The sequence below is a fragment of the Erythranthe guttata genome, chromosome 12, assembly GCF_056151865.1.
Source record: "Erythranthe guttata isolate IM_541 chromosome 12, IM_541, whole genome shotgun sequence".
Taxonomy (NCBI): Eukaryota; Viridiplantae; Streptophyta; class Magnoliopsida; order Lamiales; family Phrymaceae; genus Erythranthe; species Erythranthe guttata.
In genome coordinates, this window is record NC_142544.1 from 5,314,067 (window position 1) to 5,326,005 (window position 11,939).

The window sequence follows — 11,939 nt, forward strand, 5'->3', positions numbered from 1 at the left end:
AGTTAGATTCAGGGTTTAAATGACTAAATGGCTATGGGGTGACTATTACTGACTATTGTCGACTTCATATTTTGCATTTATCTACAAAAGATCAAATAAAAAAAAAATTAAAAATATAAATTAAATTAAATAAAAATGAAAAAAAACATTTTTTTAAAGTAATTTTCAATATTTTGTTAGGAAAATGAAAAAAAAATGTTTTTCTATTTTATATGTGACCGACCATGACTTATTTCAGATTCTCATCGATTCCATATCTTTGGGTATCATAAAAGTGCTGCTCACCTTCTCTAGTTGCCGGTAGTTGGTTTGTGGCACGCTATATGACCTTGAACAAAAAAGAGCACAAGGAATATGATAGGCTAATTACAATTTTTTTTAATCAGTGTGAGGTCATTTAACTGCGAGAAACAACGTGTACTCTTTCGGAATAGTACTTGTGGAGTTTTTGTGTGGTAAGAAAGCAATACAAAAGAATAAACCATCGGGCGAAATCTTAGTTGAGCAATAAATGGAGAATTCTTGGTTTTTGGGATTATCGACTAGAAGGACATTATTCATTTGCTATGAAGGCAACTTAACTTGCTCTTCGGTGTTTATCTACATAAGCTGGATCGAGGCCTAGTATAGATGATGCGGTGAAATATTTTAAGTTCCGGAATTTATTTTTGTACCGTGATCAAGTATTCCACAAAAATCTCTTGATTGGAGGTTAGTATTTTTTTAATTAGTTTGAGCAAGTTATTTAATTTTTCTACTTTATATGTGTCTACTTTATATGTGACCGGCCGCGAGTTATTTCATATTTTGGATTTCATATCTTTGGAGAGATCAAAGAAATGTTTATCGGTTTCTGTAGCTGCCAATAGTTGGTTTGTACACGCTATGTGATCATGAACAAACAAGAGTACAGGAAATATGATAGGCTAGAAGCAGAGGCGATGAACTGGCGCATTCGTACTCATAAAAAATATCCCATATTAACTGAGTCCGATATAAGTGGCACCCTAACGTCGCTTATTGTGCCTTTAACAATACACTTTCTTTTCTTTGTCAATTAAGCTCGTACATTGGTGATTGCAAGTTCGACGCCGCCAAGGTGTTGACTTCATTGGCCAGCAACTGTTTATTTACCTCAAACGTATTGTATTGTTGGAAGAGATTTAATTTTATAAATGAAGAGAAACAATATTTTGTTTGGCGAAGTGGAAAAATATTTCAAGTTTCGGCTTGATATAAATGACTAGCAACACTCTTATTTATTTAGAAGAGACCTTCATGGTAAATGACTAGGATTGTCTTAATGTAATGGCTACAATTTATTTAGTAGAACTATTCATAAAAGAGAAATTTGATGTAGCGTTTAGAACATGGACCTAATTAACTAAAACTTCTAGAATGTGGATTTGTTGAAATTTCTAGCATAAGGCATTGGAGTGGGGGTAGGAGGATCCATAAGCTTGATTTGTCATTCCAAGACAATTTCTCAAAACAACCCAATTTTAAAACTAATTAACGCTACATCAAAGAAATGTTTATCGGTTTCTGTAGCTGCGAATAGTTGGTTTGTACACGCTATGTGATCATGAACAAACAAGAGTACAGGAAATATGATAGGCTAGAAGCAGAGGCGATGAACTGGCGCATTCGTACTCATAAAGAATATCCCATATTAACTGAGTCCGATATAAGTGGCACCCTAACGTCGCTTATTGTGCCTTTAACAATACACTTTCTTTTCTTTGTCAATTAAGCTCGTACATTGGTGATTGCAAGTTCGACGCCGCCAAGGTGTTGACTTCATTGGCCAGCAACTGTTTATTTACCTCAAAAGTATTGTATTGTTGGAAGAGATTTAATTTTATAAATGAAGAGAAACAATATTTTGTTTGGCGAAGTGGAAAAATATTTCAAGTTTCGGCTTGATATAAATGACTAGCAACACTCTTATTTATTTAGAAGAGACCTTCATGGTAAATGACTAGGATTGTCTTAATGTAATGGCTACAATTTATTTAGTAGAACTATTCATAAAAGAGAAATTTGATGTAGCGTTTAGAACATGGACCTAATTAACTAAAACTTCTAGAATGTGGATTTGTTGAAATTTCTAGCATAAGGCATTGGAGTGGGGGTAGGAGGATCCATAAGCTTGATTTGTCATTCCAAGACAATTTCTCAAAACAACCCAATTTTAAAACTAATTAACATAATATATTGATGTAAAATCAAAAGGATAAATATAACTTCTGGCCAGCCAGAAAATCGTAAATATGTAATATTGGAAAATGTCACAAAGTTGAATTACCAATCTACATTAAATAGTAATATTTGAATTTGTTTTGATGAAGAAAGCTTTACAAATGCCCAACACGCGTCTTACGATGGAGAGTTATTGCAATCGTTGATTACCTCTCTACCATCCTTTTTTCTCTCTCCGCAAATCAGAATACCTTGACATTTTGAATCCTATTCTTCAGCCTTTAATATTTATTTTTAGGGGTAACTTTCTATAGACCCTCCATTCTCAGACTATATAGGTCCTTGTTCAATTCATAACTCTTATTTTGCTAAAACCCCCTACTAATATTTTTGGTTGATTTGCCCTTTCCAGGAAAATAGGTAACTTCCCTTCCTAAATATAATTATCCACCAAAAACAAATCGTGAGATTGAAACTGCAAAACCTCTCATCTCGTTTCTTTCAACGCAACCCTAATTCTCAGATCGATGGAAATATTGTGAATCTGCAAACCGACACAGTAGGAAAAAATCTGCAAATCTCGTCAAATTGAAACATGCAAAAACTCTCCCCCATTTTGTTCAACCCAAACTCTGTAATCATAGAACCTTATTGTTGAGATTGATGGAGAGTCTGTAGGTCTGGAAACCGAGAAGATGGTGCAAAGTAAAAAAACGTACCGGTAATTTGCTATATATTGCATTTTTTTTTGTATTTTTTTTTAAATCGCGATTCATTGACGAAATCCAATGAGTTTTTTTATGAATAAAGTGAAAGATATAGATTTTGAGCCTAGGACCCCAGGTAATAATTTTGTTTTCTGCAAAGGTCTTTTCTTGTTTGTTTTTTATTTTGTTGTTTTTATGTGTATTTGCACTTTGATGTTTATTGTGTATTTTGCACTTGCTGTTGTAATGTATATTGTATATTTCATTACACTTTGGTGGCATATCAATTTTCCAAACTTGCTATGTATTGTTGTTAGTTATGCCGTGATTTTGAAATTGTATGTTGATGTCGTGATGGTATATTTCATTACACTTTGGTGGCATATCACTTTTGCAAACCTGCTATGTATTGTTTTTAGCATAGTATATTTTGCAATTTGTTGTAATTTATTTATATATAACTGTTAGCATATTAGTCTTTGCACTTTGCTGTTTATTTTGGATTTAGCTTCTATGAAGCATTGTTTGCTTTTATATTATATTTGATTTCCAATTTGTTGTTATCATAGTGTAGGTTGCACTTTACTGTAATATTTGCAGTTTGGTGGTGTAACAAATGGTTTCATCTATCATAACAAAAAACTTGTTGAAAATTACTTGTTGTCATTGTGGATCGTTTGCTTTTTGCAGTTTGTTGTTGACAATCGCATTTGGATATGGTTATTTGCATACTTGTATTTGGTTGTTGCCACTATTTTGTTGTTGTTGTTGTTGTTGGTGGTGGTGGTGGTGGTGGTGGTGGTGGTGGTGCAGCTGCTGCAGTTTATATTTTTTATGTTGTTGTACGCAACTTGATGTTTGTTCGTTGTCCCTTACATTTTATTTGATTGCGGTTTTCATTTCCATTTTCTTAATAGACTTTAGTTCTGCATTTTTTAATCTGGAGCTCGTTATTGCAAATTAATATTAGTTTTTGTTTTTCTTTTTAGGGAATAACTATGAAAAGTTTCAAATATTTTTTCGTTCTTTTCCAAAACTCATATTGACACGATCAACTTTCTAGAAGATCCTCGAGAACGTTTGGAAATTGTGAATTCAGTAGGATGTCGAGACTATTTCCGTTATGACATCTCGCCAGCCAAAATCAATTATTGCAACACTAAATATGCTTGTATCTAGTGATTTGTATCTTACAATATTTTGTATTTAATATACTGATTATTCCTAGATAAAAATGGTTTGTTGGTTTGTTAAATCATCTTTTATTTCATATTTTATCTTTTAAAAATATTTCATACTGTTCGAGGAAAAAAAACTTGAAGTATTGATGTTAGAGCAAATTATCATTAGTTCCATATTGTGTTGTTGTGAAAAGACATTTGTAAAATAATATTTATGACATTTGTAAAATAAATTTTTTAAAATAAATAATTACAACAAATAACAAAGAATGTTTGAAAAAAAATAAAAAAAATAAAAAAAATCACATTGCCTACGACAACAATGAAACATGTATTTACAGAAGAAAAAGAAAGTTAGGACGATCGTTGTACGAAAAAAGATTACAATGATAGTGAAAAGATGTTGTCCATAAATTGGTATGTTACGGACTGCAACTCGAACGGCAGAATTTTGGGCCTGAAAAATAACATGTAAAGAGTAAAAAAAAAAACGGAAGAACATGATAAAAAATAAGTTTATGAAATCGAAAAATACCATGATTAATGAAACAAACAGAATAACGCCATGATAATTGATGCAGAAGAAAAAGAAGTGGACATTGGTGAGAATATAATTGCTTGATTGAAGAAATCACCTAATAGCCAAAAAAAATTGTGATGTCGTTAATATTCCTAAAACAATTCTACCGTAATAATATAATATTCGGCCAAACTGTTGTGGGGAAACTTATACAGAGAAAATAAAAACAACCAAAGTAGAAATATGCGTGAAAATAATTACAACACTTTATAAAGCATGTTAAGAAAACGAATAACAAATAACATAATTGAATTGTTAATAAATACAAAAACATACAATTGCTTACGCTTATGATTGTAATCTTTATAAAGCGATAGCGTTCTTACTGTTCTTCGATATTCTTGGTAACATGTATATATAGGAAAATTTATGGGGTTGAGATGGAGGATGTATTGAAAAAAATTGTGTGCAGAAAGTGGGTGGCAGTTAAGAAGAAAAGTTGAAGATCACGTTTAGTGGGAAAAAAAATCACAGTTGATCCTAATTAGTGGGAAATGGAAAAAAAGAAGAAACAAATAATTATTATAAAAGTAAAATAAAAAAACAAACGTGCAAAAAAAAATTCACACTTGATCGTGATTAGCTGGGAAGGGATAAAAAACAAGAAAAAGATAACAATTATAAGAAAAACGTGTAAAGAAATTCAAAGTAGATCGTGATTACAGGGGATGGGAAAAATAGATGACGAAAAAAAATTATAGAAAAAGAACAAACGTGCAAAAAAAAAAAAAAAGAAAATCAAAGTAGATCGTGTTTAGTGGGGAAGGGAAAAAAAGAGAAGAAGAAATAGAATAAGAAAATAATTAAATAATGTATACTATAAAAAATGAGAGAAAAGTTAATGGTGGAACGGATAAAAAGAAGAAGAAAAAAAGAAAGCGAAAAAAAGAAAGCGAAAATAAGTTTGTATGTGTGCAACCAACCCTCGTTAGGAGAGTTGGTACTTAGCCTTTACCAATAGAGTAACGGTATATGGTTCGAGTTTCCCCCTCCCCAACTTCCCCTTATAATGAACTTGAATTTACTCAAAAAAAAAAAAATTTGTATGTGTGCTATAAAAGGAGGAGAAAAGAAAGGAAATAATTAAAACTAACGTTGGGGTTTGAACGCAAAACCTTTCTTTTATATATAAAGATTATAAATAAATGCAAACTTAATGTATATGACAAAATTACTCTCAAATATTTAAACTCAAATCCTAATTATAACACCGATTTACCTTCAATTTCATCAATTTTGACGAAAAAAAAAATCCAATTTTAACTTTTTATTTTTCCAATCTTTTGTTTTTCTAAACTTTTTTTTTATTCTGCTGCCGATTTTCGGCGTTGAATTTTTTTAAAACATTTTTTCATGGATTTTGTTTTCTGTTTTTTATTAACTGTTAACCACATTAATATTATATTTTTATTCCTTCTATTTGATTTATTATATTTTTATTCCTTTTTATTTGATTTGTTGATCGATCAATGTAATAATATTAATATCTACTATTGTAATATAATTGTAGTGGACAGTAAAAGTAGTGTAAACACAATAATTTACCGTCAATCATATCAATATTATTTTATTTTTGACTTTTTTATTTTGTTTGATTTGTTGACCGGTCAACATAATAATATTACTGTCTACTATTGTAATAATATTGTGTTTGACATAAAATTACTGTAAACACAATAATATTAATGTGGTTGACAGTAATATTACTGTTGTTACAGTAATATTACTGTCAACCACAACAATATTATTTTTTTGGCCTTTTATTATGTTGGCCTTTGTTGACCGGTCAACCTGATAATATTAATGTATTACACGATAATTTATTATGTAACATAGTGATTTTTTGTTTTAATATTATTGTGTTAGATAATAATATAGCAGCAATATGACTATGTTAAACAGTAATATAGTTAATATTACTGTCAACAATAGTAATATTATTATTTTTTATGAGGGCCGATATACACACATATATATATATATATATATATATATATATATATATATATATATATATATATATAATTTTTTTTTTTGTTTTATTATTTATTTATTTTAAATTTGAGTCTAAAAAAAAAGGTTTCTTTTTTATAGAATGTTTAGCAAAAGGCGGCGGATATATGTAAGCCCATTTTCTTATTAGTTCAAGACCTCCAACATAAAAATACTAATTTACTCTTAATGAAATTCAAAGCCAAATAAAAAATAAAAAAAATCATTTCCTTTGTGCAAGACCAAATAAAATACATAAATTTGTAAACCCCTCTTCACTATTTCACGACTTAAAAATCCTCCTTCTTCTTCACAAACCCACCAAGAAACCCTACCGACCAAAATTATCAAATACACACCAAACATTCACGATGGAGCCAGAAAACAATGATATGGTGATTTACGAGGGTGGAGAACAAAATGAGGTATGTTTTAACCGTTTATTTTTGCTTTTTGGTCTTCTTTTTTGTTGGGAAAAAAAGTTGATGATACCAAAAATCAGTCTGCAAATACCGATTTTTGTTACTGAAGTCGGTAACCATATTCCGATTATTTTAATAAAAATCGGTACTTAAAAACCGATTTTTGTAGTACAAATCGGCATGACAACACCGATTTGTTTTTGTATTATCGGTATTGTCATGCCAACTTGTACTACACAAATCGGTTTTGAAGTACCGATTTTATTATATGTGTTTCTTTAAGACCGTTTTTCCATACTTTCTTGCAGCAACCTAGGGGATTGATGGAGGATTATTCAGATGAATTATCTACTGAACAAATATTTGAGACGCGGGAAGCTCTACTCGATTGGGTTAAAGGAGTTGGCAGACGCCACAGGATGGTGATAAACATTTTCGTTTCAAATCCGGGATGGCGTAGAAGACTGTACGTTGTAATCCCATGTGAGCGTGCGGGTAAGTATCGTAAGAAGAAGAAACCTGGTGAGGATGACCAAGGAGAGGGAAAGAGGAGGACGGATTCTAAAAAAAGTAATTGCACATTTAGATTAAAGGGACAAAACGAGGAAAGGATACCGATAATGTTGGGTGAGAGTTAAAATGAATTGTCCTATACCTCCTATGGCGGATTATTGGCGACGGTACCATGATGAAAAAACGGATGGTTGGAAGACTTCCGATACGGAATCAAGGATTATAATGTTTACGAAGTTAGTTGGTCAAGAAGTAGCCTTGCAAGAAACCTTCATAGATTTAACATATGTAAGTGAAGACGTGACGATAAAAGATTTTTCATGAAAAAATGTAATTGATGAAAAATCGTTTAAGATTGTTGGTAGTCTTTATTATTATTTATGCATTAATACTTACAATTGATCGTAGCATATATATTTATATATTTATGCTTAATACCTCTTTGTATTATAAGATCTAGACACTTAAGGATAGTGTGTACTACAAGTTGGCGGTTTTTCTTTCGTTTACGGTTTGAGACGGTCGGCGGTACACGAGGAGGTTGAGGTTCCACTGCAAAACATTTAAAAATTTATCAATTATTAAAAAAAAGAAGAAAAAAACCCGAAAAACATCGGTATCCGATTTTGTACTCAATAATCGAATTTACAACGTCGATTTTGACTTGTAAAGTCGACGTTGTGTCGTCGATTTGGTTAACAAAAATCGGCATTATGATGCCGAATTTCGTGTACAAAATCGGTCGGGGTAAACCGATTAGGGAAACCAACGAAAACACACAAAAAAATCAATTTCAATCTCAATTTATTTTCCAAAATCAGCCAAAACATTGCTACCCAACAAGAAATAATCATAGATTAATGTTCAGCCACGGATATTTATCTAGAATCGATGTTCGATTAATGTTTTCGAATTTACAAACAAAAGTTTAGTAAAAATGACTTACTTGTTGGTGGTGGTACGGTGGTCATCACCGGCGCGGTGGAAGTCTCGTTGGTTGGCGTCGCGGCGGTCTGGCGGCGGCAGTCGTGATATTTTCATTTTGTTTTGTTTTGTTTTTTTTTTTTTTGATTTTTTGATTTTTTGGTCTTGAACAAATTAAAAAATAGGGGTTATTTGTATTTGGGTATTTTTTTTTGGATAATGATATATTTATCCTCTTTGTTCTTGATGTAATAAAATTAGATTAATTTATGGGTTTGAACTAATAAACCCATTTATATGGTTTTGAACTAATAAAATAATGAGCTTGCATATATCCGCTGCCTTAGCAAAATGTATCCACTAAGTCTACAACATTTTTTTTAACTAATTTCTTCCGACAGGTTTACCAAATATAGAAATCCAATACACACTAGTCAAAATTTATCGATGTTCACTATGAAAAAAGTTAACGTAAAATTCACTATTCACCCACGGCTAGGAGTGGTAAACGAGCCGAGCCGACTCGTGAGCTCGACGAGCCGACTCATAAAAAGCTCGAACTCGGACTTGAGGTTTTCGAGCTCGAGCTCGCGAGCTCGAGCCGGTTTTTAGTTGTTCATGAGCTCGCGAGCCGGCTCGCGAGCCTTATTTATTATTATTTTTTTTATTATTTTTATTTTTTATATGTTATTTTTATTTAAATAATGTATAATAATATAAAATATTATAGAAATAAATACACATATTAAAAATATATATAATTACAATTTAGTTTTTATTTTGTATTTTTTTAAATAATTATAATAATAAAATAATAATTAAAAAAAAATATTTAAAAAAAAAGAGCTTGGGCTCGAGCTCGACAAAATTTACACGAGCTCGAGCTCGAGCCAAAAAAAGAGGAACTCGACGAGCTCGAGCTCGAGCTCGACAAAATAGACTCGAGCTCGCGCTCGAGCCAGCCAAAAAAGACGAGCTCGGCTCGTTCACACCTCTACCCACGGCCCATCTTACTAACGTAATCCATTATATTCAGTCGTGAAGGAATTCAAAATCCAGTATTCACTATAAGCGATCTAAATGTATAATTAAAAGAGTATAGGGATTTAAAGAGATATTAGAAAATAAGAGTACCTGATTGCAAACACCAGAGACCTTAAAGTGCCACTAATATTCAATATTCTTCAGCAAGATAGCCGCCAATACACCCTTTCTTAATCAACTGTGATATGTTCACCAACCGCCGCCGCATTCATTTCACACTAGCTGAGTCCATCGTCAACGATCCATATATCTACTTCGGCGAATCGCGCCACCAAGCACTGTGAACGAGAGAGGGATGTACAAATCCTCATATCCACTCGGAGATCGAAAAAGCGCGAGTTCTCGCCGAGGAGGAGGAGGGGCCACTAGTAGAAAAATGGTTTTTTTTTACTACAATCATTAACCGTAGCAAAAGATATCAAATTCGTAGTAAAAAAGCTTTTGCTACACATATGCTCCGTAGCATATACGGGAGTGACAAAAGCTTTGCTACGGTAAATGGCCGGACCAAATACTTTTTTGCTACAGTAACTCTTAGAATTTACTACGACTTTAAAATTGTTCCGTAACAAAAAGTACCTTTTATTACGGTTTTTTACCGTAGTAAAAAATTTAATAGTAACAAGCAAATTTTCTACTAGTGGGCGAAGAGGGTGTAGTCGTCCGGTAGGACGGCAAGTGTGGGGAGTGATCACGGGTTGTCGAGAAAAGAGAGAAATGAGAGAGATTACGTGTTAAAAGAGATTGCTATAATTGATAAAGAATAAAATAGGTTATTAAAAATATAATTTGCTGAATAAAATAGAATTGAATTTATCTCAAAAAGGGGAGGCAAATAATCTAATCTAATAGTACGATGCTACTATATGAGGGGAGATTCTTAAATTTTCCCCACCTTTTTACCCATTTATGAAATTAATATATATATATATATATATATATATATATATATATATATATATATATATATATATATATATATATATATATATATATATATATATATATATATATATGGATTATTTTTGTAGACTCCCCTCATTTCCAAATTAAATAGAACTAACTACCAAGTGGATTGCATCATAGGGGAAACCTCCCTCATTTCGAAAATATTTTGATATATCCCCTGGGCCACCTTGAAGTCCCTATAATACGCTTTTAAAATCAGTTTTAAACCTAGCCACTACAATCGTCTTTCTCTTCTTCTCTCAGATTCAAAATCCCGCCTCCACAAACCTCCCACCGGCGAAATTGCTTCTCGGAGCCATAACTCTCTCTCCGGTGGTCGGAATTCGATGGTTTAACTATCGTTGGATTCCTCTCGTCGAGCTCTTTCTTTTGTTGGTGATTTCATTCAGTTTTGATCCCTGATCTGTTTCTGCATTTGTTTTTCATTAGAGGACGGTGGTCTTGCCGGATCTTTATTTTGTGTTCCACCCGTCGAAATTTGACGGGCCACCCACCGTTGGATTCCTCTCGTCCGGATCTATATTTTGATGGTAATTTCGTTTATTTTTATGTTTTCAGATTTATTTCTATATTGTTTTGCATTTGTGGGCATACGGAACCGTGGGTGGTTATTAGCGGCGTCTAGGATTTTGGTAGGAGGCGAGGGGGTGAGGAGTCACTGTCTGTTTGATTTAAGATTTGTAGCATTTCCCAGCAATAACCTCTCTCTCTATCTCTCGATCTCTTAGTGTTTGTTGATTTTTGAGTGTTTTGATGTTTTTCTTCAAATTTTGTTGATTTGCACTAAAGTAATTCCGTTTTGTTTTGATTTTGCAATTGCAGTTTAATGAAGGCCATTGATCCTTTCCTTGAAGGTGTCAATTTGTTTTTTGAAGTTTCATCTGATTCGTTCAACATACTGTATACATTACTGTACATTACTATACATTACTATAGTAACATGTAGTTACATATGCGTATATTTTTGTATTTTCGATTTGTATTTTATTGGTTCTGATGTGATTTATAATAAAAATATTGTAATTTGTAAATATTTGTTGGGGTTTTATAAATTTATTTTGTATAAGCTAGTATTTGTGTGTGTATACAATTGATTGACTAAAAGTATGGGGAAAAGAACGAACATAACTATGAATTACTATAGGTACTATAGTTATATGTAGTTATTTTCAGTACTGTAAACATATTGTTTTGAAAATTAAAAAAAAAATTAAAAAAAAATAAAAAAAAATTTGTTTAAAAAAAATAAAAAAAAATTATTAAAAAATTAAAAAACTAAAAAAAAAATATAAATATATATATAACAAACAGGTTTATAAAAAAAAAGAGGAAATAATAATTAATAAATCAGAGAAAATGATAAATGCGGGACCATAAATGCTCAATGCAGCTTGGCCGAAAATTG

At 31.8% G+C, this 11,939-nt stretch overlaps 2 long non-coding RNA genes across 2 annotated transcripts; one reads left to right on the forward strand and one right to left on the reverse strand.

Moving 5' to 3' along the window:
- The first annotated feature begins 2,431 nt into the window (after nt 1–2,431).
- Nucleotides 2,432–4,164, forward strand: LOC148766289 (uncharacterized). The gene is made up of 2 exons (XR_016035002.1): nt 2,432–2,923; nt 3,899–4,164. It is a non-coding gene; the product is annotated as an uncharacterized LOC148766289 (long non-coding RNA).
- Nucleotides 4,165–4,402: 238 nt separating this feature from the next.
- Nucleotides 4,403–4,904, reverse strand: LOC148766290 (uncharacterized). The gene is made up of 2 exons (XR_016034619.1): nt 4,626–4,904; nt 4,403–4,547 (listed from the first exon to the last, which is right to left on the reverse strand). It is a non-coding gene; the product is annotated as an uncharacterized LOC148766290 (long non-coding RNA).
- Nucleotides 4,905–11,939: the final 7,035 nt, after the last annotated feature.